Source organism: Carcharodon carcharias, chromosome 9 (assembly GCF_017639515.1).
Source record: "Carcharodon carcharias isolate sCarCar2 chromosome 9, sCarCar2.pri, whole genome shotgun sequence".
In the NCBI taxonomy this organism is placed as follows: domain Eukaryota; kingdom Metazoa; phylum Chordata; class Chondrichthyes; order Lamniformes; family Lamnidae; genus Carcharodon; species Carcharodon carcharias.
Window position 1 is genome coordinate 127,877,485 of NC_054475.1, and position 25,840 is coordinate 127,903,324.

Genomic DNA, 25,840 nt, shown 5'->3' on the forward strand with positions numbered 1-25,840 from the left:
ATAATCACAGGCGATTTTCATCTTCATACAGATTGGACAAATCAAATTGGCAAAGGTGTCCTTGAAGGTGAATTCATAGGTTGTATTTGGGATAATTTCTTAGAACAGTATATTCTGGAACCAACCAGGAAACAGGCTATTTTAGACCTGGTGATGTGCAATGAGACAGGATTAATTAATGATGTAATTGTTAAAGATCCTCTAGGCAAGAGTGATCATATCATGGTAGAATGTCACATTTAGTTTGAGAGTGTGAAACTAGGGTGTGAAAATAGTGTTTTAAATAATTGCAATTATAAAAGGAAGATGACAAAATTGGCTACAATAGACTTGGAAACTATGTTAAAAGGTAAAACAGGAGAGAAGCAGTTGCAGACAATTAAGGAGATATTTCATATCTCTCAACAAAGGTATATTCCATTGAGAAACAAAGACACTGTGCAATGGATGCACCATTCATTGCTAAATAAGGAAGTTAAGGATTATATCAAATTGAAAGAAAATGTGTACAATGAAGTGAAGATTAATGGTAGGCCACAGGATTTGGAAAATTTTAGAAATTAGCAAAGGATGAATAAAAAAAATAGAGGGAGAAATTAGAATATGAATATGAGAGTAAGCTAGCAAGAAATACAAAAAGACAGGATGAGCATTTACAAATATATAAAAAGGAAAAGAGTAGCTAAGTTGAATGATAGTCCCTTAGATGATGAGACAAGGCAATGGCAGAGACTTTGAACAAGTATTTTCTTTCTGTCTTCATAGTGGAAGACACTAGGAACATCAAATCAATAGTAGAAAATCAAGGGGCAAAGAGGAGAAGGAGCTTAAAATAGTCACAATCACTAGAGAAAAAATATTATGAAAACGAAAGGAACTCAAAACTGTTAAGTCCCCTGGACCTGATGATAGACATCCGAAGGTCTTAAAAGAAGTGGCTGCAGAAATAGTGAATGCATTGGTCGTAATCTTCTAAAATTCCCTAGATTATGGAAAATTCACGGGGATTAGAAAACTGCAGATGTAACACCTCTATTCAAGAAAGTAGGAAGACAGGAAGCTGAAAACTATAGGCCAGTTAGAGCATCTGTCATTGGGGAAATACTGAAATCCATTATTAGGGAGGTAGTAGCAGGACATTTAGAAAATCGTAATAAAATCAAGCTCCGTCAACATCGTTTTTTGAAAGGGAATCTTGCTTGACAGATTTATGAGAATTCTTTGAAGATGTAACAAGCAGGATGGAAAAAGGGGAACCACTAGATGTAGTGGATTTGGATTCCCAAAAGATATTTGACAAGGTGTCTCATAGAAGGTTACTGCACAAGGTAAGTGTTGATAGTGTTAGGGTTAATATATTAGTATGGATTGGGAGTTAGTTAACAGAAAAATGTGTTTTGGAATAAATTTTCAGGACAGAAAACTGTAACTAGTGGAATGCCACAGGGATCAGTGTTGGGGTCTCAATTATTTACAATCATATTCATGACTTGGATGAAGGGACCGATTGTATGATAGCCAAATCTGTTGATGATACAAAGATAAGTAGAAAAGCAAGTAGTGAGAGTGACATGAAGAGTTTGCAATGGGACATAGGGCAGAACTTTCAAGGTGATGTGCGGGCGAGCGTCCCAATATCACCGCGCGCCATCACGATATTTTGTTGGGCGAGCGGGCGATGAAGTGCGACGCGTGCCCGCCATTAATTAATTGGCTTGTTAAGGCCCTTAAATCGGCAATCGATGCCGATTTTCAGGCGCCCGTGTGATCATCAGCTCGGCACATGGGCGCAACTGGCAGGTGGGTAAGAGACTTTTTAATAAAACTCATCCATGGGTGGGATAAGATGGCTCAGTGGGGTTGTCAATCTGGCCTGTGAAAATTTATTGCAGAAAGTTTTTTAAACTTGCCTGTGTGATCTGCAGCAGTTCAGAACAAATTCCAACAGCTTTCTCTGTCCTTTGAACCTTCAGCTCAGCACTCTTCAGCCAGGAATCTTTATCGGGTCTGCAGCTTTCCGGAGGCCTCCCTTTAGCCTGGGTATGGGTTCTGACATGTCAACTGGCGGCAGCTCCTCTGAGGAGGAAGGGAGGTCTAGAATAAGGAGGAAGCCAGGAGTGCACAATTAGCCTCTAGGGGAGCCACATTTGAGAGGCCAGGCGCAGACACAAGGGGCGCAGGGCCAAGAGGTAGTCCAGGTGGAAGGGGCCACAGAAGACACCACTATCCTGCTGCCAGGATATACAGGCAGAGGAGCAGCTGTCTCACTATGACTGAGGTGCAGTGCCGAAGGAGGCTCTGACTGTCAAGGGTGACAGTCAACTACATCTGTCAGATGATTGGCCCTGAGATCTCTCTTAACTGTGTGGGCAGACACCACATACCAGCTGCTTTGAAGGTCACAGTTGCCTTCAACTTCTTTGCCTCTGGCTCCTTCCAGGGCTCAGTGGGTGATCTTTGTGGTGAATCCCAATCAGCTGTCCACACTTGTGTCAAGCAGGTCACAGACGCACTGTTCAGATGTACATTGACCTTCATCCACTTCCGCTGCGACCAGGCAAGCCAGACACAGCGAGCCAGAGACCTTGCGGCCATTGCTGGCTTCCCCCGCATCCAGGGTGCTATAGACTGCACACATGTGGCCATCAAGGCACCAGCAGGTGAGCCCAGTGCCTTCATCAACAGTAAGGGCTTCCACCCCATGAACGTGCAGATAGTGTGTGATCACAGGATGCTGATTCTACAAGTCTGTGCAAGGTACCCAGGCAGCACCCATGATGCCTACATCCTCAGGCACATCCTCCCAGGTGCTGAGGCTCTTCAATACTCTGGCTTGGCTTGATGGATGGCTGCTGGGTGACAAGGGCTATCCCCTCAGAAGGTGGCTCATGACGCCTCTCCGCCATCCAAGAACAGAAGCTGAGCAGCGATACAATAGGAGACACACCTCCACAAGGGCTGTGGTAGAGAGAGCCATCGGTCTTCTTAAGATGCGCTTTTGATGCCTGGACCGCTCAGGGGGCGCACTCCAGTACCCCCCAGATCGTGTCTTGGCAATAGTGGTAGCATGCTACACTCTGCACAATCTTGCGCTGGAAAGGGAGACACAGTGGGCGATGAAGACCTTGATTCAGTGGATGTGGCTGCACACGATGACTCCAGCAGTGGTTCGGAGGATGAGGAAGCACAGGGCAAAGTTGAGGGGCTGAACGCTGACCTGGCACTACACCAAGGAGGCAGGGACACCAGGGAGACTTTAATCCAACGAACCTTCAGCTAGCTCCACACAAATGGATTAGGAGGACCAGCCTTGCCTGGCACTTCCATAGTTGGCACATAAGTGCTGCAACTGCCACTTCATCAGCTGCAACTAAGGGCTTTGAACATAAACTTTAATGTCCACTCAAACACTTATGACCTGTATGTAAAACATACAAATGCAGCACAAAGGAACCACTCTCAGCCATGGTAACACATCTGGATTTAATTTTATCCATCATATGGTGCAACAAAATGAAAGCAAAATGTTTTTACAACAGCAAAAAATAATAATTCCCTAATCTAGGGCCAACACAAAAGCACCAGTGAGAAACCCGTGGTGTGCCTAAGGTGCCTTATGCTTACGTTTATGATGCTACGTCTTGGTGCCACCCCATTGCTCGGAGTGGCTTCTGAGACAGCCTGCTGACTCTGCTGTCCTGTTGGCCTCGGTCACCTTGGCGGTCATCCTCTGGTCCGTGGAGCCTGTGCTGGCCCCACCTAGGAGGGAGTGGCCAGTTCCACAGCTGACATCTCCCCAGTCGTCGCAGCCTCAACTGATGCAACAGTCACTGGCAGAGGGGTGGAGGAGCTGCTGCCCTCATCCGCAGCGCCCTGACAGGAGCCCGCAGAGATGAAAGGCAGCTGCTGCACCGACGTGAGGATACTTTGGACCTCTCTGCTCACCATAGATGGATGGGCACCGAACTGGGAAACTCATGTCCAGAACATCTCTCACATTGCTAATGACCAGCTGTGGCCATTGGTGCTGTGAGGGCTTGCAGGTCTGAGTGTATTCCCAGGAGAAGCTACTAGTTCTTCTGGAAGCCCCTCTCCACGAGAGTCGCCACTCTCTCCATGGAGGAAGAATGAAGCTCTGACATGAGGCTCATAGCATCACTCATGCTCCGTGTGGACTCCTCCACCACAGACACCAAGCGAAGCATAGTCTCATGCCACACTCCCAGATGCTCCCGCACGCCTGGCCACATTTCCTGCAGCTGCTGTGTCGTGGATGACTCCAGAGGCACATCATCACGCCCCAACTCAGCTTGTGCCTGGTCCCCTGCAGTCCTCCGGTTGCTGATGCCATTGGCACTCCCTGTCTCTGCCATTTCTTCAGCGGTTTGTGAAGTGCCCTCTCCACTGTGCCCCGGGACATTAACCAATGTTGCAATTCGCACCAATGTGCTAGTATCTGCGCTGGTGCCTGCCTCGCAGAAATGGTGTGACGCAGGTGACAGTTCAGGCCCTCAGATGTGAGAGGGGGCATCTGTAATCGAGCCTGGTCACCAGCCTCTGATGATGCTGAAAGTAATAATAAGGACAGCGGATCAGTTAGCGTGCACACAGTGACACAGTTCATTCCTTTCCTCCTGGCTCATTATGCGTTCAACCTTCCAGAACCTAAGGAGACGAATATTGGAGGGGTGGTAAATAATCAGGAGGAGGCCGAAACATTACAGGCAGATACAGATGAGCTAAGGAATGCCAAATGGAATGTTATGTGGATAAGTGTGAGGTGATGCTCTTGGGCAGGACAAGCAAGGTATGGGAATACACGAGGAATGTTAGGACCGCGGAAAGTGAGGAGGATCAGAGGACATGGCTGGGCATGTCGACAGGCCCGTTAAGGTAGCGGGACAGGTACATAAGGCATTTAAAAAGCTAAATGCCATACTTGCTTTTATTAGCCGAGGAATAAAATGTAGGAACAGGGAGGTCATGTTGCAAGTGCAGAAAACACTGCCGAGGCCACAGCTGTACTTCTGCGTTCAGTTGTGATCAGTGCTTCATGGGAGGGATGTGATTGGAGTGGAGAGAGTGCAGAAGTCATTGACCAGGGTGCATGCTGGGCTGGAGAGTTGGAGTTATGAGGACACATAGCATACACTGGTGAAATTTGCTGTAGAACACAGTTGATTGAGGGGTGACATTATTGAGCTTCATAACATTATGAGGGGCATAGATAGAATTGACGGAAAGCAACATTTCCCCCTGGCGGAGGAATGACTAACCTGGTGGCATTTATTTAAGGTAAGGGGCATGAGGTTGACAGGTGAGGTGATGAGGAATTTTTGGACAGAGTAATGTGGGACACACTGGCTGAAAGGGTGGCGGACGCAGAAACCCTCGTAAAATGTAATAAGTATTTGGATGTACAGTTGCGAAATGGGATAAGGCGACTTTGGAAGGTGCTTGACATGCGCATCTTTGAAGGGCCGAGGGACCTTTGTCTATGACCCACACGTCTGATTCTATCAGTCTGGGAATGAGCAGTGTTGCTACAATAACGATTCCAACAATCATCAGTGCTTTGGACGGTGGGAAGACAGAGTGGATGTTACTGTGTACCTCAAATACTTGGCCGCTCCACCCCAGCCTCACCGACACCTATGGACCTGGGTGCATGGCCTCTTTCAAGCTCCAGGGCCTCCTGCTCAAAATGGCTCAAAATCAGCAACTGGGCGAGGCCACCTCCACTGCATAAATGCTCAGAGGTATTGTGCGCATTTTGCTCTTGAAAAACAGAGAAGACCATTCATTGTGGCAATTTACACATGGACTCTGCACGCGCATGCCACACCCCAACCACAGTGACCCATCTCAGGCCTCCAGTGCTTCCTCTCCACGCTACTGCTGATCATTCACAAAAATATAGTACAACTGCTCCCAACCACCCCCGCACCCCCCCCCACCCCCCCCCCCCCACAACGGCCACCTTGAACACATTCTGCTTCCATCACTTTAAGAAACCACAATCTTAGCTCCAATGGCAAGGTGGCACAACTAGGTGAGTCGTTGGGGGCAGCACTTGGCTGTTGGCCACGAGACCTTGAGGCTCCCCTTCCACAATCTCATCACCGTGCATAGAAGATGTGTTGGAGTTCTGAGTATGCGCCTAGCTGCATCTCCTGCAGGTTGCCCCCAGACTAGTCATGTGTGACTAAGAGAAACACATGGTGCGGGGAGAACCCATTTCCTCATGAACCACTCAGGCTGATGTAAGCATGGGCACTATCTGCTTGGCCACCTAGCGTATGAGAAATGCCCAACATGATTCAATGCAGTCACGACAGTAAGACTTGGAGGGGGTGGAGGCCCTCAAAGGCTAAGGCTACCTGCTGGGTTAAATGCCCAACACCAACATGGTGCAACAAATCGTTGAAGTGCTTACGGCACTGGATCCAGGTGCGCCGCACCACATCACGGGAGCTCACCACCTCCACCACCTCCTCCCAGGCATGTTTCGTCATGTGGGGGGTGGGGGGTGCGGCGGGGCTCCTTCTCCCATCCTGGGGAACCAACACCTCCCACCGTGCTGCCAGTTCCTTGAGGAGGGCAGCAAGGAGCATAATGGCCCCCCCACTGGCCTACCCTGTAGCCTGCCCTTCTCCTGGGCCACACCCGGCAGCCTACCCTGCTCCTCTGGCCTTCTCTCCAGATTGCCCTGCTGAGCAGACCCCCTGCGGTTGGATCTCCAGGTGGCCATAGTGAACAGCCTACAGGAGGCTGCCAGGCCTTCTTTTAAACAGACTGCTGTGTCACCATTGGACCCGGCGGTCTGTACACGCCCGCTGCAGCCTGCACACTCCCGCTATTCATGGGAGTCCACGCCCGCCCGTGTCAGCAACTGTTCCGCCCACCCGCCAAATGGAAAATTTTGGCCATACTTATGTTATGTGATCGGGCAAAAAATTTGACAGATGTTGTGTACTGTGGGAAAATGTGAATTTGTCCACTTTCGTGGAAGAATAGAAAAGCAGAATATTATCTAAATGGAAAAATGGCAGAATGCTGTGAAATTATCCTGTTAATATTTTCTACTACAGGTTCCACAGTTGAACACTGATGCTCAAGGCCAGTTTGAGCTTGTTCTAATTTGATTAAAGCATACTAAATCTATCATGTATAGTGCAGTGTCACAGATTATAAAACAAATGAATACAGAATATAAAAATATCTACTGTCACAATTGTACAAGTGCCATCTTAAAAATACAGCAGAAAGTAATTATTCAGCATGGATTGATCAGGCGTGATTTAACAATCTGTTTAATTTTAGAACTCAGTTCACAGGGAGTGTTAAAAGAAGTCAACAAGCCATGATTGAACTGTAAGATAAAAGCAAAAAGCTGCGGATGCTGGAAATCCAAAACAAAAACAAAAATACCTAGACTTGCTGAGTTTTTCCAGGTATTTTTGTTTTTGTCATGATTGAACTGTGTCAGCAGGTACACCAACCATCAGCATTATACATGGACAGTCAGGTCACTCCGTGTCGATCTTACTTACATCCTGTGCTAATGAGAGGGAACCCAGTCACTGCATACTCTAGGTCAGAGTTGTTGTGAGAGCTGGAGACCTTGACCACAATGTACAGTGACTGGAATCCTCTGTATAAACGCCAGGACTCAGGTAGGAGCATGACGGAAGATTCATGATGCAGGAACACTGACGATCAGTAATTCTACTCCGTCCCACCCTGCCCTAAATTGACGGCCATGTTTGCAGTGGGCAGAGGAAACTTCATACAAGCTGTATCTGGGTCCTGGTGGAGTTACTGACTGTTTCAGAGAACTCCCACTATTACAATGGGAGTACACCAGAATTTTCTGGTTTCTCCAGCTGGGAATTTTCAGAACCATTGTTTACAAATTGAACAGAAATTTTCTCTTAAATTTCACATCTCAGTAGTGACAAGAGGGCACTCATTGTTAGGAGCTTCTGTAGGATAAGGCCCATTTCTGTATCTTTTCCCTCTGCGGCGTTCCAAGTATGAACCCCAGTCAGGAGCTGATGTGCAAGCGGCAGAAATTTTCTATGAAAATAAAAATGAAAGTTGAATCATTTCTCCCCACAATTAACTTCCCACTGGGAAAAAATCTTGTTCCTAATCACATTACCCTAGTTTGTTCCAACACATGACAATTCATATTATGCTGAAAAATATCTAACCTGTATGTTTATCAGAAATTATACTCCCACGTTTAAACTCTAATTTATCAGGAAGCCTGCTGGTGGTGAGTGCTGACTAATGGGTTCATAGTTATGATAATGAGATAGTTATGTGTATCATAATGTAACAGTGATATTAGCTGTCATGTGCAAGAGATTGAGAAAAGAAGGTGGTCTAGTCTGTAGAAGAGAGAGATGTACTTACCTGGAAGCTTAGAATGTTTCCCTCAGGAGTTTTTGAAGAAACATACCAGAGTTAGTCCTAAGTAACTCATAGATAGTGGGAACCATTCCCGAACCAGAACAGGCTCCAAGTTACCTGAGCAGAGATCCAAACAGTAAACCAAACCACAAACCAATGAGATACACTTGAATAATTGCTGGTGAAAACACATTACTGCAGTTCATTACCATCTTCAAGTGGTTAAGATTGAGAATGCGTTCCGTGAGGGTGTGGTGGAGGCAGACTTAGCAGCGGGATTCAAAAGAGAATTGATAAGTTATATGAAGAGAAAATAATTGTGGGACCATAGGGAAAAGACAGGGAACTGGCACAAGCTGAGTTCCTCTGACAAAGAGCTGGCACGGACAGGAGGGACCAAATGGTCTCTTTCTATGCTGTAATCATTCGATAATTCAATGGCAGAGTTGGTAAGGTGGAGTGGTGAATTGGGAAGTGAATTCAAGAGCTTAGGGTCAAGGCAGCTGAAAGCACAGCTATCAATGGTGAACTGATTAAAATTAGGGAATAACAAAATGCCAGAATTGAAGGAGCACAGGTATCTTGATGGCTTATAGAGCTGGAGGAGGCCACAGAGATAGAGAGGGGGCAAGGTCATTGAAGGATTTGAAACAAGTTTAGATTTTAAATGTTGTTGGCAGGGTGACCAACTGTCCCAGATTTTACGGACAGTCCGTATTTGAGGCGGTTGTCCCATGCCCTGGGTTAGTTGTCTCTGGGATGCAGCTTGAACCGTAATCCAGGCCTTTAAATCTTGTGCATGTGCAGCACGTACCTGTGCTCACCTCCCTGCAGCCCAATCTTAAAGTTCAGCAAAACACCCCAGGCTCACAGGCTCGACAGTATCCACCCCCCACAGACTCCACCCACCCCACCACCACCCAGGGACCGACACTTACAGGTTCAGCATTCCAAAGTGTCCGTTAATTATTTCCCCAACAGCTGGTCACCCTGGCTGTTGGTTCGGGCGCCTGTGTTGGTCAGTGAGAACAGAGGATCGGGGTAGTTGGTGATCGAGACTTGATATGGGTTATGTTATGGGCAGCAGAGTTTTAGGAAAACACATGTAAGGTGGAAACTTGGATAACAGTCCCCAGCCAGAGGTTCCAAAGATACGAACGAGGGCTTCAGCAGCAAGTGAACAAAGGCAGTGGTAGAGTAAGGCAACTGTTTGGAGGTAAAAGGAGGCAGTTTGAGTGATGGTGCAGATTTGTGGTCAGAAGCTCATCTAAGGGTTCAAACACAACATCATTATCGTCATGTATGCCCTGCCTACAGGAAGGTCTTTGGCTCATATTAGCCTTTCCATGTCGATCTATCCTGTACCAGATTTTTCATTTTCCAATAACTTCTTTCAATTTTCAAGCCTCCAACTTGATTTTCTCTTCCTTCTTCCTTTTCTCTTTGAAATCTTCCCTCCATAATGTCTCTGTTAAATATGTTTCCTCATAAACTGTGCTCTAGCCAGACTCTCAGTCTGCTCTTAATTACGTTCAGCAAATTTCCTTGTTGTTCACTCTAGGGTTAAGTGAAGTACACAAGGGTGTTCAGTGACCTCACTGTCACCGCAGGCAGGGTCCACGTCCTCACCAGTCAGCATGATGGCACGCTCCTCAAATTGAGTGAAAGGCCTAATGTGGGCCACTCCACCCCTGGCCTGGGACTTCTCCCTGCTGATGTGAGCAGGCTTCTCCTGCATGAAAACAGCTGGACAGAGTGTGAGCAGGACATATGGCACTGCGTGGAATATTTGTGTGGTGAGCGGAGCCATGGACGGGATGAAGATGCGAGCTCCAGAGGACATGAACCTGATGGGAGATGAGGGTGTGTGTGAGAGTTAGTGGTGCTGTCTCTTGAGGTGTGAGACCCCTGTGGATGTGTGATGGGTTTGTGAGTATGTGAATTGAGAGTGATAATAAGAGTAACTTACCTTGGCAGAATGGATGAGACCATTCAACCTCTTTCAGCATTGGTGGCCGTCCTCTTTTGTAGGATATTGGCGCTGATCACCGCAGCCACCGGATTGGTGATGTTGCTTGCTGGTCTTCGCCCAGAGCAGGGGTAGAGGACATCATGGCGAGCCTCCACAGCACCCAAAAGGCGTTTGAGGAACACATCACTGAATTTGGGGGGAGGCTGCAGTCTTCCTGCCTTTCGGGGCCATGTCTTCTATGTAGCAGTCCTGGGTTGGAAGCACTGAGAGTTGTGCGTGTGGCTGCGCTTTAAATATGGCGCCCGGCTTGAGTAAGTGGTGAGGTGATGGTGTGGCGGATGAATTGGAGGCTGCCTGCAATCGAAACAGCGTGTTTACCAGGGATGCATGATTAATGAGATGGAATTGGGATGATACGACATGAAATGTGCAGGTAAAGCATTCTTTTTTTCCTGCCCACTACTGTACTTCGTGCAAATCTGGGACAATTCTGCCCAGAGTAGCCATAAATTGGATCTCTTTCTGTTTGGTAGGATGTAAGTGATGTCCCACAGGGATCAGTGCTGGGGTCTCAACTTTTTACAATTTATGTCGATTACTTGGATGAAGGGACAGGTGGTCTGGTTGCTAAATTTGCTGATGATACAAAGGTAGATAGGAAAGTAAGTTGTGAACAGGATGTAAGGAGGCTAAATTTTACATAGATTAAGTGAGTGGGCAAAGACTTGGCAAATGGACTATAATGTGGGCAAATTTGAAATTGTCCATTTTGGCAGAAAGATTAAAAAAGAAACATATTATCTAAATGATGAGAGATTGCAGAGCTCTGAGATACAGAGGGGTCTGGGTTTCCTAGCATGAATCACAAAAGGCTAGTATGCAGGTATAGCAAGTAATTAGGAAACCTAATAGAAGGTTATTGTTTATTGTGAGGGGATTTGAATATAAAAGTAGGGAGGTTATGCTTCAGTTGTATAAGGCACTGGTGAGACCACATCTGGAGTACTGTGTACAATATTGGTTTTCTTACTAAAGAAAGATGTGAATACATTAGAAGCAGTACAGAGAAGGTTTACTGAACTTAGAATGGGTGGATTGTCTTATGAGGAAAGGCTGGACAATTTAGGCTTGCATCCACTGGAGTTTAGAAGAGTAAGAGGCAACTTGATTGAAACCTTTAAGATCCTGAGAGGTCTTGACAGAGTCGGTGTGGAGAGGATGTTTCCTCTTGCAGGAGTTTTTTTTCTCTCAGAGGATCATGAGTCTTTGGAACTCTCTTCCTCAAAAGGCAGTGGAAGCAGAGTCATGATGAATAACAAATGGTACTCCCTGCCGCAGCTCACCTGTTGATGATATTCTCATCCATGTTGTTCCTTGTAGCCTGCCTCCCACATCCTACAAAACCTGAGGTCATCCAAAGCTCTGCTGCCTATGTCCTTACTTTCATTAAGGCGGGTTCACCCATGACTCCTGTTTCCCACTGTCCTACATTGGCTTCTGCTTAAGCAACATCTTGATTTTAAAATTCTCACCCTGGTTTTCATATTTCTCTAAGACCTCACCCCTCTATGTTCACCCCCAACCCCACAAGTCTTTGAGGTAACTGCAGGCCTCTAATTTGGATCACTTGAGCCTCTCTGATTTGAATTGTTCCACCATTGGTGGCTATGCCTTCAGCTGCTGAGTTCCTGAGCTCTGGAATCCCCTCCTTATTCCTCTCCACCTCTCCTTCCTCCTTTAAGAAGTGGGGAGGCGGTGGCTTAGTGGTATTGGTATTGTCACTGGACTAGTATCCCAGAGACCCAGGGTAATGATCTGGGGACCTGGGTTCAAATCCCACCATGGCAGGTGGTGAAATTTGAATTCAGCAAAAATCTGGAAACCATTGTTGTAAAAACCCATCTGGTTCAATTAAGCCCTTTAAAGAAGGAAATCTGCAATCCTCAGGGTACAGGGTAGTCCATTTAGGACTGAGATGAGGAGTTCAACAAGGGTGTTGTTTATCACCAGGGTGTTGTTTATCACCAGTCCTCTTCAATGTCTACACAGAAGCAATGATCAAAGAAGTATTTGAAAACACAGAAAATGGTTTAAGATTGGGGTTTGGTGGGGTGCAAGTGATAACATTGGTTAGACTAGCAGGTGAGAAAGCACTTGCAGAAAGCATAGAAGGAGGATTACAAGAACTAATAGGTAGAGAACAGGCATGAATTTCGCAATGAATATGATCATTGGCAAAACCAAAGTGATTCCCATCTGAAAATCACCGTGAACTATTCAAATAGTCATGAAAGGAAGTTAATTAGAACAGGTGCAAGAAGTCAAGTATTTAGAAATCATAATATCTGCAGATGGAAGATGTAACAAAGAAATAAGAACAAGGATGGCAATGGGAAAGACCATCTTTGGTAAGAGGAGATAGTTGCTCACCAGAAAGTTGAATAAACAATTTAAGAGGCGACTTGTAAAGAGTTTGATTTGGAGTGTTGTTTCGTACAGATGTGAGATTTGGACTTAACAGAAAGAGGAGACCAGCTTGCTCAATAGTTTTGAAATATGGGATTGGAGGAGATTGGAAGGGATCAGCTGGACAGAAAAAGTAACAAATGATGAAGTATTGTGGAGAGTGAATGAACAAAGAAATTTGCTGAACGTAATGAGGAAAAAGCAGAGAGACTGGGTGGGACACATCTTAAGAGGAAATGGATTTGTTAGAGATGTTATGGAGGGAAGATTTCAAGAGAAAGAGGAAGGAAGGGAATATCAATGCTGGATGGTATGGAAATTGAAGGAACTTAATGGTAAATTAAAAGAATGACACAAGACAGAAAGAGTTGTGTCAAATTTTTTTTATAGCACTGTACTGTGAAGCACCTTGGGACATTTTATTTCATTAAAGGCACCAAATAAATACAAGCTGTTGAGTCAAAGAGATGGTGAGAGATTGGGAGAACTTCAGAAAATTCTGGAAAAAGAAATTCTACGGGACAAATTTGCAGAGCCTCAGAAATCTAGGGATTTTATAAGATTGCAACCACTCTGCAGTTACTTCCAAGAGACTGGCCATCAGTCCAATGGACTTGTCAGCCTTTAGTCCCATTTAGCCTTTAGTTTGCCTAAATCTCCTTTTCTGGTGGTAATTATTTAATTTCTTCCCTCCCATTTGGGCTTGACTTTTTACTATTATTGGGTTGCTTTTAGTGTCTTATGCCATGACAACAGGTACAAAATACTTGTTCAAAATCAATGCCATTTCTTTGTTTCCCCATTATAAGTCCCCCAGTCTCATCCTCTAAGGGACCAATGTTTACTTTAGCTACTCTCTTCCTTTTTATATACTTGTAGAATCTTGTAGGGCGGAATTTTCCCAGAATTGCACTAGGTGCAGTAGCAAGCGAGTAAAATGGAGCCCTACTTGCTGATGAAAATGATGGGTGTTCACGCCGTATCTTCCCAAGCCTCAATATATATCCAGTCCCGTGAAACATGCCGTTTCCATGACAGGCGGCTCTCATTCGCCCACTTGACATCATCCTGTTGTTGCAATATGCCGGCCGCCATCTTTAAAATTCAGCTGCCAGCAAAGCGCTCATTGCCACCAGCTCACACCGCTGCCCAGGAGACATGGCCAGCAAAAGATAAAGGATTGCAGCCATTGTGAAGCAGGTCACCTATCACGCCCACTGCTGGCGGTCTGAGAAAGTTCTGTCCTTACATTTGTTGCTTGTTTAATCTCATAGGGAAGAATTTTCAGGTTGGCAAGCGGGGGCGGGGCCAACTCACCAATGAGTAAAATGACGTGCGGTGACTTCAGGCGAGCGTCCCCATGTCACTGCGCATTTAGAGTTTTACTTTGGCGGGCGCGCAGCCAACTAGGCTGCATGCCCGCCAAACTGTCAAAGGCCTATTAAGGCCATTAAGAAAGTAATTAAAGTTGTTAAGAATGCTGCCCGTCCAATCTTAAGGTTGGCGGGCAGGTGAAGAGTCCAGGTGGCCTTCGCATTTTTCATGAAACCTCATCCACTGGTGGTATGAGGTCTCATGAAGGGTTTATTAATTAAATAAAAAAAACATTTAGTAATCATGTCCCAGCTCATATGATCCTGTCACATGAGGGGACATGTCTAAATACTTTTTCTCTTTAATAAAAACTTTCATCCTGAACTTAATCTCCGAGGCAGCTCCACGTACATGCATGAAAGAGTGCAGTGCCCGACTCAGGAAATTTTCCCCCCCCCCCACCATCTCCGCATGCATGGGGAGCGCATAGTGTTTCTGGGTGCGCATCATGCTGGGTGGGCCTTAATTGGCTCTCCCATGTAAAATAGCGGCGCGGCCCCGATCCGAGGTGCCAATTGAGATCGTGCCTGTCCCTGCGCAACCGCCCCGAGGGGGGAAATTTCTGCCCATAATTTATTTTCCCCCTTTTTAATATTTTAAGTCATTTTTTGCTGGTTTGCCAGCCTTCTGGCCTATCACTAATCTTTGCAACATTTGATGCCCTTTCTCTCAATTTAATACCGTCCTTAACTTCCTTCATTTACCATGCATGGTTCATTCTTCTTTTTCAATGGAATATATCATTGTTGAGAGTTATGAAATATCACCTTAAATACCTGCCACTGCTTATCTGCCAACGTAGCTTTTTGTTTATTTTTCCAGTACACTTTATTGGATTCTGCCTTCATAATTTTCTTCATTTAATTTAAGACATGAGTTTCAGGCCCACGTTTCTCACCCTGAAACGGAATGTGAAATTCTTGCAAGTTATGATCATTCTTCCCAGGCAGACTATTTTCTATGAGCTCACTAGTTAACTATGAAAGAAATTGTCCCAAATACACTCTATGAACTCACCCCCAAGGCCACCTTTGCTGATTTGTTTTGTCCAATCTACATGACAATGGGGTTCCACATAATACAGAAGATTATCATACACCAGCCAAGTGCTGCTGCCCAGACAGGGTATTCAACAGACCCATATGTTGGTGGGGAAAATGTTGCTAATGACCAGATTAAAACTGCCTGAATGAAATGAAGGGATAAAGAATTAGATAAAATATCTACAGTTTGATTATTTTCAGTTTAAATCACTAAAAGATGTAACATCTCCTTACTGCCAGCAAACATGGAGAGATAAACATCCAACACGCTCTCCACCACAGCCAGAAGAGCCAAATCCTTTCCCCAATCATCATCTCAATGTCCTTGATGAATCTGTTTACCCCTGTGAGCAGCAAGAAAGCAGAGACACAGTCACTTGGTTTGTCCAGTCTTCAGGGCAGCTTGTTTGCTGTAGAAGTTAATCTCATACTGGTTATTAATAAACAACAGGTTAAATCAGAGAAGTGATCACAACAACAACAAAGACAACAACTTATATCTATGTAGCACCTCTAATGTAATTAAACTTTCCAGGCACAGCATAGGAGCACTATAAACCAAAGTTGGACACTGAGCCACATAAGGAAATATTAGGACAGATGACCAAAAACCTGGTCAACGAGATAGGTTTTAAGGAGCATCATAAAAAAAATAGAAGTGAGGTACAGAGGGAAAGAGATGTAGACAAGGAATTCCAGAGCTTGGAATCCAGGCAACTAAAGACGTGGTCACATTGAGGTGAAGCAACTAAAATCAGGAATACACAAGAGGCCAGAATTCGAAGAAAGCAGATATCTGGGAGGGTTGTGGGGCTGGAGGAGATCAGAGATAGGGTGAGGCAAGGCTATAAATGGATTGGAAATCAAGGATTAAAATTTTATAACTAATGCATTGTGCTTGACCAGGAACCAATGTAGGTCAAGAGAGCATGGGGATTATAAGGAAACTGGATTTAGCGCAAGTTTAGACACGGGCACCAGAGTTCTGAATGACAGTTTGTGGAGGGAAGAATGTAGGAGACCAGCCAGGAGTGCATTGAAATAGTAATGTCCAGGAGTAACAAAAGTATAAATGAGAGTTTCGGCAGCAGATGAATTGAGGCAGGGGCGATGTTATGGAGGTGGAAATAGACTGTCTTAATGATGACAGGAGTAGGAAGTTGAAAGCTCATTTTGAGGTCAAATGTTTTACCAAGCTTGTGAACAGACAGGCTTAATCTCAGCCAATTGCAATGGAGATGGATGAGTCAGTAGCTCGGGAGTGGAACTTAGATCAGAGACAGAAGACAATGATTTAAATTTTTCTAATATTTACTTGGAGGAAATTTCTGCTTATCCAGTACCAAACTGTTGGATAAACAGCCTGATAATTTAGCAACAGTGGGGATTTGAGAGGGATGGTGATGAGGTAGAGCTGAGTGTCATCAAGATACATCTGTATACTAACTCTGGACTTTTAGATGAAGATGGCCAAGTGGCAGCATATAGATGAGAAATAGGAGAAGGCCAAAGATAGATTCTTAGGGGATGCCAGAAGAATTGGTATGGGATCAGGAAGAGAATTGCCATTGCAAGTGATTCTCTGGCTGAGATTATATTGATAAAAGTGGAACCAGCTGAGATTCGACCCACTAAACTGAATGAAAGTGGAGAGTCATTTGAAGAGGATGTTGTCTTCGACCATATCAAAGATATGCAGGCAAGTTGAGAGGGACAAGTAGACAATGTTTACCTTTGCCACAGGCACATAGGATGGCATTTGTGGCTTTGATAAGAGCTGTTCCAGTACTGTGACAGGGGCGGAAACCTGATTGGAGGGATTCAAACATGGGGTTCCTGGAAAATCAGGAATGGATTTGGGAGGCAACATACCCAGGACTTTGGAGAGGGAGGAAAGATTTGAGATGTTAAGTTTGCAAAGATGGTGGGGAAGGAATTGTTTTCTTGAGGAGACAGGTGATGATGACAAACTTAAAGGAGTGACAGACAACACATGAAGAGAGAGAACCATTTATAATATTGGTGAAAATTGGCACCAGGATAGAAAATTGGGTGATTGACTGGTTAGTAGGAGTAAGATTGAAGGAACAGGTGTTGGAGCTCATGGAGCAGATGAGCTCAGAGAGGGTACGAGAGGAGAGAAGGGTGAGTTGAGGGCCAGGTCAGTGGGGAACATTTGCGAGTTCAGCAATGCAGTAAGGAGCATTTAAAGGAAGGTTAATCTGGTGGGCTAGTGGAAGAGAGTGAAGCAGCAGAGGCAGCTGATCAGATGGCCTCTAATTTACTGACTAAGAAGCCCATGATCTCCTTACTCTTTGTGGGGTGAAAGGGACAGGAGTGAGGGGTTTTACAAAACAATTTGCAGTACAGAAAAGAACGGAGGGCTAATCTTTGCCTTGCTGGGTTATCCACTGTTCTGAGCAGTTTAGCCACATCTGGCAATGGATGGTTAAACCAGCTGTCCACCAGATCCTTTCAAGTCTGTATCCCTTTTATTAGCAATTCGGAAGTGTTAAACCAATGGTCGCACGAGGAGTTGTGCGATAGCTGAACAAAAATCTTGAATTTAAAGTATATAATGTTCCCTCTGACAATTTCTTCATGTCTGTTGTAAAGGTTTCTCTTTGTGTTCTTTTTGTTAACCCATTGAACAAGGGATAATACGGTGCTGTTCTGACATGTTTAATCCCATTTAGGTTCACAAATCTTTGGAATTCAGTACTAGTGAAAGCTGTACATTATCTGATGGAATGATCTCAGGAAAACCATGAACACTGCATCTCTGGTGCAGTTTTTCAATGGTTGCTGATAATGTAAGTGATCTCACTTCAAAAACGTGCATCCACTTTGAATGTGCGTCGATGATCACAAGAAATATGGTACCTAGAAATGGACCTACATGGCCTGTATGTATCTAACCCGGGGTCAACCAGGCCAACCCCACGGATGCAGTGGAGCTGAAACGAGAACTTCTGTTGTTGCTGACACTGGAGAGGGTGTTTAACCATTGTTTCCATATCATTGTCTATACCTGGCCACCAGATATAACTTTGTGCAAGCATCTTCATTTTCGAAATACCGGGATGTGCTCTATAAAATTCTTCTAGTAATGGTTCTGTCCATTGCTTCCCATATTAAGATACCATCTTGACAACTCACGTCCAGTGGCGTACCACAGAGATCTGTGCTTGGTCCCCTATTATTTGTCATTTAAACGACATAGCTGACTATATGGGGGGTAGGTTAGTAAGTTTGTAGATGACACAAAGATTGGCTGGATGGTTAACAGTGAGGTTGGGTGTCTTGGGCTACAGGAAGATATAGACAGGATGGTCAAATGGGCAGATAAGTAGCAGATGGAATTTAACCCTGAAAAGTGTGAGGTGATACACTTTGGAAGGAGTAATTTGACAAGGAAGTATTCAATGAACCGCATGGCACTAGGAAGTTCTGAGGAACAAAGGGACCTTGGCGTGTGTGTCCATAGATCTCTGAAGGTGGAGGGGCATGTTAGTGGGATGGTGAAAAAGGCATATGGGACACTTGCCTTTATCAATCGAGGCATAGATTACAAAAGCAGGGAGGTCATGTTGGAGTTGTATAGAACCTTGGTGAGGCCACAGCTGGAATACTGTGTGCATTTCTGGTCGCCACATTATGGGAAGGATGTGATTGCACCAGAGGGGGTGCAGAGGAGATTCTTCAGGATGTTGCCTGGGATGAAACATTTAAGTTATGAAGAGAGGTTAGTTAGACTTGGGTTTTCGTTGGAGCAGAGAAGACTGAAGGGCAACCTGATCGAGGTGGACAGGATTATGAGGGGCATGGACAGGGTGGATAGGGAGCAGCTGTTCCCCTTAGTTGAAGGGTCAGTCACAAGGGGACATAAATTCAAGGTGAGGGGCAGGAGGTTTAGGGGGGATATGAGGAAAAACTTTTTTACCCAGATGGTGGTGACGGTCTGGAATGCACTGCCTGGATGGTTGGTGAAGGCCTCACATCCTTTAAAAAGTACCTGGATGAGCACTTGGCATGTCATAACATTCAAGGCTATGGGCCAAATGCTGGTAAATGGGGTTAGGTAGGTAGGTCAGGTGTTTCTCATATGTTGGTGCAGGCTCGATGAGCTGAAGGGCCTCTTCTGCACTGTGTGGTTCTGTGATTCTGTGAACTCAGTTCAGATCTATGGGCAAAAAATGGTTTAAATTTTTCAGGGACATGCTTTTGACCATTCTTGTAATACCTGTTCACAGACTCTTGCTAAAATTGGATCTCCATTTGTCCAATTTGTAATCTGTCTCATGCAGACTGGTGAAGAGTCTAGGAAATTCAATACAAGTACTACCTCTTGAGTTGCTGGAATATTTTTAATACCATCGGGCAAAGAAAGACGGCTGAGGGTGTCTGCATTTGTTATTTGCACATTCACCCAGACGGTGCATAAAGGTGTACTCGTATGACAACAAAATTAAAGCCCATCTTTGAATTTTAGCAGAGGCTATTGGTAGGATTGTCTTTTCTTCACTAAACAAACCTACTAGTGGTTTGTTATCTAACACTATGGTGGAGTGTCCACCATAAAAACATTGATGGAACTCCTTTACTCCAAATATAATAGATAAGCCTTCTTTCTCAGTTTGAGAGTAACCTTTCTTGGCTGCAGAAAGGGTACAGGATACATATCCTACTGGTCTTTCAGATCCATCCTCCATCTTGTATGACAATACTGCTCCCACCCCTTGGGGGATACATCACAAGCGAGTGTCAATTCCTTTGATGGGTCATAGTGCACTAGCAGACACGACGGGTGCAAACATTTCTTGACTTTTATAAAGGCTTCCTCTTGCGGTGCATCCCTGACCATCTGTGGTTCGTCTTCAATAATAAGTGTAAAGGGGCTAAAACTGTAGGTAGATTACGCAAGAAGCAACTGTGATAGTTTATCATGCCCAAAAAAGACTTGAGTTCAGTGACGTTGATAGGAGAGGGTGCTTCTTTCATTGCCCTGACTTTCTTCTCTAATGGATGCAACCCTTGGTCATCCACTCAAATACCTGACTTCAGTGGTTTGAAAAGTGCACTTCTTTTTTCAAATGAATGCCAGCCTCCCAAAATCTCTTCAGAACCACTTCTAGGTTGGCCACACATTCTGCTTCTGTGGATCCTGTGATCAGGATGTCATCCAGATACACTATAACACATTGAAGTCCTTATAGTAGGCTTTCCATGGTTCTTTGGAAAACTGCACAGGCAGATGACACACCAAAGGGTAAGCGTGCATATTGGTACAGGCCTTTGTGCATGTTCATGGTGACATACCCTCCTGATGTGTTGTCCAGCTCTAGCTGCTGGTATGCTTGGATCATGTCCAGTTTAGTGTAGGATCTTCCTCCTGCAAGTTTAGCATAAAGGTCTTCAATCCTTGGGATTGGGTATTTGTCTAATTTCACAGCCTTGTTCACTGTTAATTTGTAATTTCCGTAGATGCAGATGGTTTGACCTGATTTCATTGCAGGGACTATGGGTGCTGCCCATTCTGAACATTGGACTGTCTGGATTATTCCTAACTTCTCCAAATGGCACAATTCTGCTTCCACCTTTTCCTTTAGGGGGTAAGGCACAGTCTTGCCTTAAAAAGCCGGGGTATTGCTTCAGAATGTACGTATATTTTAGCTTGTAGACCTTTTATTTTCCCCAACTCATCTCAGAATATTCGGTCATAATTTTTTTAACAACTCAGGAATTCCTCCTGTTCTGACTTGAAAAATTTCTGATCACTTTGAGTTTAACTTCTTTCAATCAAACACGGCACAGAAGTCTAGATCCTTCACCTGTTACAATGATCACTGGCAGCTGGGCTGTCTATTGCCTGTAAGATACAGGTACAGAGGTGATGCCTTTCACCTGTATTGCCTCTCCAGTATATGTTTTTAACTGAGCTATGGTTTACTCCAAACTCAGTGGCTGGGTACCTTCGCTGAAGTATTTAAAGATGTGTGCTCCCACCACTGTGGTCGATGCTGCTGTGTCAACCTCCATGACTAGAAGCTTCCCATTTACTTGAAGGGTAACAGTGAATGGTTCAGTTTTCCTGGCCTTCTGATTGTGTAGGGAATAGATAGCAGGATCTGCAGCTTCTGGTTCATTTATATTGTGCACGTTATTGAACTTGTGCTGCTATCTGAATGGCTGTCTTGATCTTGCCCTGCATCGTTTTATAACATGTCCTTTTTTGTAACAGTAGTAGCATTAGGTCTCTTTAAATCTGCAGGTCTCTGGTACTTGATTACCTCACATTGGTAACACTAATTTTTAAATTACTGGTGAGCTGCTTCTAGTATTTCTTTTTGTTTTTCTATCAGGAGGGATCGTGTCCCACTTCATGGTAGCCTCCTGGATTTCGTGCCACACCTAACTGAAGAACGGTGCCATATTGCACACTCTGCAAAGCCTCTCAGCACTCCCCATTGCTAGCGCTATCTCCATGGCACGCTTCAGATCAATATCAACTTCTTCAAGTAAACGGTGCTGAATGACATTGTCGTGATCTCACATTTCGTTTAGAGTATCTCCGAAGTCACAGTGCTCCGTTTAACTGTTTTAATTTTGCAATGTATGTTACAATTGACTCACTGGGGTCCCTTACTACAGAGTTGAAGTTGAATCTTTGCAAGATCATTGAAGGTTTAGGCTGAAAATGTCCCTTCATGAGGTCTACTAGCTTGGTGAAGGATCTGGAATTAGGCGCTTTCAGAGCTGCCAGACTTTGGGTTGTGTTATACGTTTTACTCCCAATTGCCTTCTGTTTCTCTTCTGCCGTTATTTCGTTCGCCACAAAGTAGAAACCTCGGCGCTCTATGTACTGACTCCTGTCCTCGATGGATGAGTCGTACGGGTCAATTCTGCTGAACAGAGGTATTGCTGGCGAATATACTTTTCTTTCTTCCCTGAAAAATCAGAATACTCACAGTCGTGATGCGAGGTCTGTGTTGGAGCTTTTCATCCTCGTTGCCGATTGTAATAAACTTGGAGTGCAGGACAGGTTTCTTGTAGGAAACAGTTAACTTTATTTACAGACTTCTGATGAGTCTACATGCTTTTTCCAAGGCCAAGGCTAATACTCTCCGCCCTGAAGATTTCTCACAGTTAGGGCTGATTCATCTGTACAGTCATATGATCACCGCACCAGTAAGTAAAGGTTAAACTCACAATCACTACAACAACTCAGGGTGAAGATGTTTGAACAACATCCCCATCAGCAATTAGCAGGAAAATGGCTGCAGCAAAATTTACTCCAACAAGAACCAGCTGTAACCCAGCAAGAATAAGGGAATCATGACTAAAGAATGCTGAAGGCACTGTCTGTCTCATATTGGCTTTTGGAACCAAATTGGGAAAGATCTTTGACAATTAAGGAGAACATTTGTATTCCCATCATTCTCAGATATGAAGAACTATCGACAACAAATCACACAATTCGATTCTTTTGATTTTTCTAAAGAGGCATGAAGATCCACACAAGTACTTTTTAATTTAATTATTTTATTTTGTTTCAGTGCTTTTCTTGTACTTACCATAGATCCAGCTGAGGCCAAGAAGTTCCAGCAGAGCAGTTGTAATGAGAACCCATCCAGTACAGAAATAATCCACAAAAAATAACCAGTAAATCCCAGTCTAAAAATAAATGGTAAATTGGAAAATGTTACATAAGAAAACCATCACATTCTGAGATTCAAAATAAGAGATTAGTGCGATGTGAAAAATCTACACTTTACACAGCTCCAAAACACCAACTTCCATCTTGTCTGCTCAATATTTACTCATTCCTTTAATTTTTGGAATCACTGTGTCACCGTTCTCTGTACCCTTTCAATAACTAAATATCTTATTGGAAAACAAAAATTGCATGCAGTAGTCCAGATGTGATCTCATTGTCTGGATTTATATATTATGCTCCTCGCTTTACTTCTTCAACATACTGTTTTAGCTGCCTGGGAACTTTGTGCGAATGGCATTAGCGACAATTCCATGAAAACCCCCAGGGTCTCCCTCAATACAATGGGAAATACATTCCCATTTAAGAAATACTCCACAGCAACCTTCCCTCTGCTGAATCGCACAATATTGTATTTCCCTTTATTAAATTGCATCTGTCATTTCTAAATGTCTGTTACATTGTCTGTTACCATGGTTAACTGGGTAAATGCAGCAGCCAGTTTAGAGACAACGTAATTATAGATGAGGAAAGCCATTCAGTCCATCTTTATTCAGCCATTAAGGGTTTGCTAACATCCCAGCATAGGAGGTCTTGTGGCACAGTGGGTAGCATCCCAACCGCTGAGACAGAAGCTCTGGGTTTGAGTCCCACCCCAGGACTTGTTGCTTGAGGAAGGTGCATTTGTAATGCAGTCAAACAGGTTGAGAATTCACCTGCAAATCCTTCCAACATAGGTCAATAGTAGGTGGTAAGAGTGGGAGAGAGTCCTGGTCAGCTATATGATGGAAAGAAAGTTGGAGCATCAACCATCACTATCCATAGCTCTAGACTACAATATGCATGTAAAAGTGTATGTTGCCACAGCAACTCAGACTCGCTAAGTGAACGATAACACACCTGACTGGGGATCGCCATGGAGAGCCAGATCCAGCAGAACACTCAGTTCTCGGACCTGCATTCTATCATTCTGGTCATGGGTTCTATTCAGCAGTGACTATGCGAGAGAGGGTTGAGTATCGCTTTTCTCATCACAGCCTCCAGTGTTTGAATGTCTATCTCTGTTTGGATGGACTGGATGCAGTGGTTAAGGTGGGCTCTGACCAGAGTACTGTATAATTTGATGATCACCTCCTCTGATTTATATTCCACTGTTGTGGTGAGGTAGGTGAATAGCCTTTTTGGCTTTGTTGCAGTTGCTGTTGATCTACATTGGTTGGGCATGTTTAGCATTGAGTCTACTACGTTTCCTAATCCATTTCCATTTCTTTCTCATCTATTTCCATTTCCTTCATGAAGTATGTGTGTCATCCACTTTCAACAACAGCCAGCAGTGGATCAGATGCATCCAAGGATACCAAGGCAAGTGAGAGTGGAAATTGTAGAGGCATTGGCCATAATTTTTCAAGCTTCTTTAGACTCGGGGGGGGTGAAATGTTACTCTTGTTCAAAACAGGGTGTAAAGTTAAGCTCAGCAACTACAGGCCAGTAAGCTTAATTTCAGTGGTGGGAAAAATTCTAGAAATAATACAGGACAATTAGGTGTCACATTGACAAATACTGGTTAATTAAGGAAAGCTAGCATGGATTTTTTAAGGGGAAAATTATGTTTAACTTGCTGGAGCTTTTTGAAGAGGTAACAGAGAGTGTTGATGGGGGGAATACTGTTGATGTGGTGTACATGGATTTCCAAAAGGCATTTAATATAGTGTCACACAATAGACTTCTGGGCAAGGCATAGCTCATGGAATAAAAGGGACAGTAGCAACATGGATATGAAATTGGCTGAGCGACATGAAATGGACAATAGTGGTTAATGGATGTTTTTCAGGCTGGAGGAAGTTTGTAGTGGAGTTCCCCACGGGTCAGTGTTGGAATCCTTGCTTTTCCTGATACATAGTAATTACTTAGACATTGGTGTACTGGGCACAATTTCGAAATTTGCAGGTGACACCTTCTGGGGCCAGCAAGCATGACCTCATGCCCACCTGCCCTGCCACTAGCAAAAAATCTCCCAATTTGGAACATTTTTTAACTGAGGCAGGCCCAGTAACTTGGGAAATTTCCCTATTCGAGCTACTCATGTTGGTAGCCACAATCTGGACTCTGGTCTTAGATACTTTTGTCTTTTTGAGGTTTCCTTCTTCAAGAGTTCTGCGATTTCCATGTCTTGTAGCTTTCCTATCTCTTCCCATACTGACCTACTTGTACAGCACATTCCCCAGGTGAATTTAGGACTTTCCACATTTACAATATCAAACCAAGTTAATTCAATTTGTAACTTTGCATCTCCCACAGAATTAACGTCATTTACCTCCCAGATACCCCTGACATCACCTGTCCCAGCTCCTTTTGAATTGTCCACATTGTCTTTTCTGAACATTGTAAACCCCTGAATCTGATTTTCATTTCTACATTCTGAATTTACCCATGTTTCTGATGTTCCAGTCACATCATGGACTGTAACTTCTGTAACTAGTGTTGGAAAGTGCTGGCCTGCAGAGATTAGAAGAAATAAATACACACCTACCTGGACTTGAAAATGACGCTGACCCTTCTGTTCGGCAGAATTGCTTGGGGCCTGCAGTGAAAGACTCCTTGTAGGCCCCAGTGAAGTGTAACTCCAGCGGATTCAAGGAGGCCATGCCCCCTTTTTTACTGCACTTGCTGTCATAAAGCAGGTAAGTTTAAAGGGCCAGGGAAGTTGACAGGCCAGGGGAAGGTAAGTGTCTAAGGCAGTGGACAGGATTAGGGGATGGGGTGTCTGGAGGGTAGGTTGGAGGCCCGGAAGAGGTGGTAGGATGTTGGTTGGAGGTCCGGTTGGGGTCAGGAAGCCGGAGGTCTGGTTGGGGA

General features: G+C 44.4%; 1 pseudogene; it reads right to left on the bottom strand.

Annotated features, from left to right (window-relative positions):
• Nucleotides 1-7,941: 7,941 nt before the first annotated feature.
• The window catches only part of LOC121282469, a 71,560-nt pseudogene continuing 53,661 nt past the window's right edge, over nt 7,942-25,840 (bottom strand).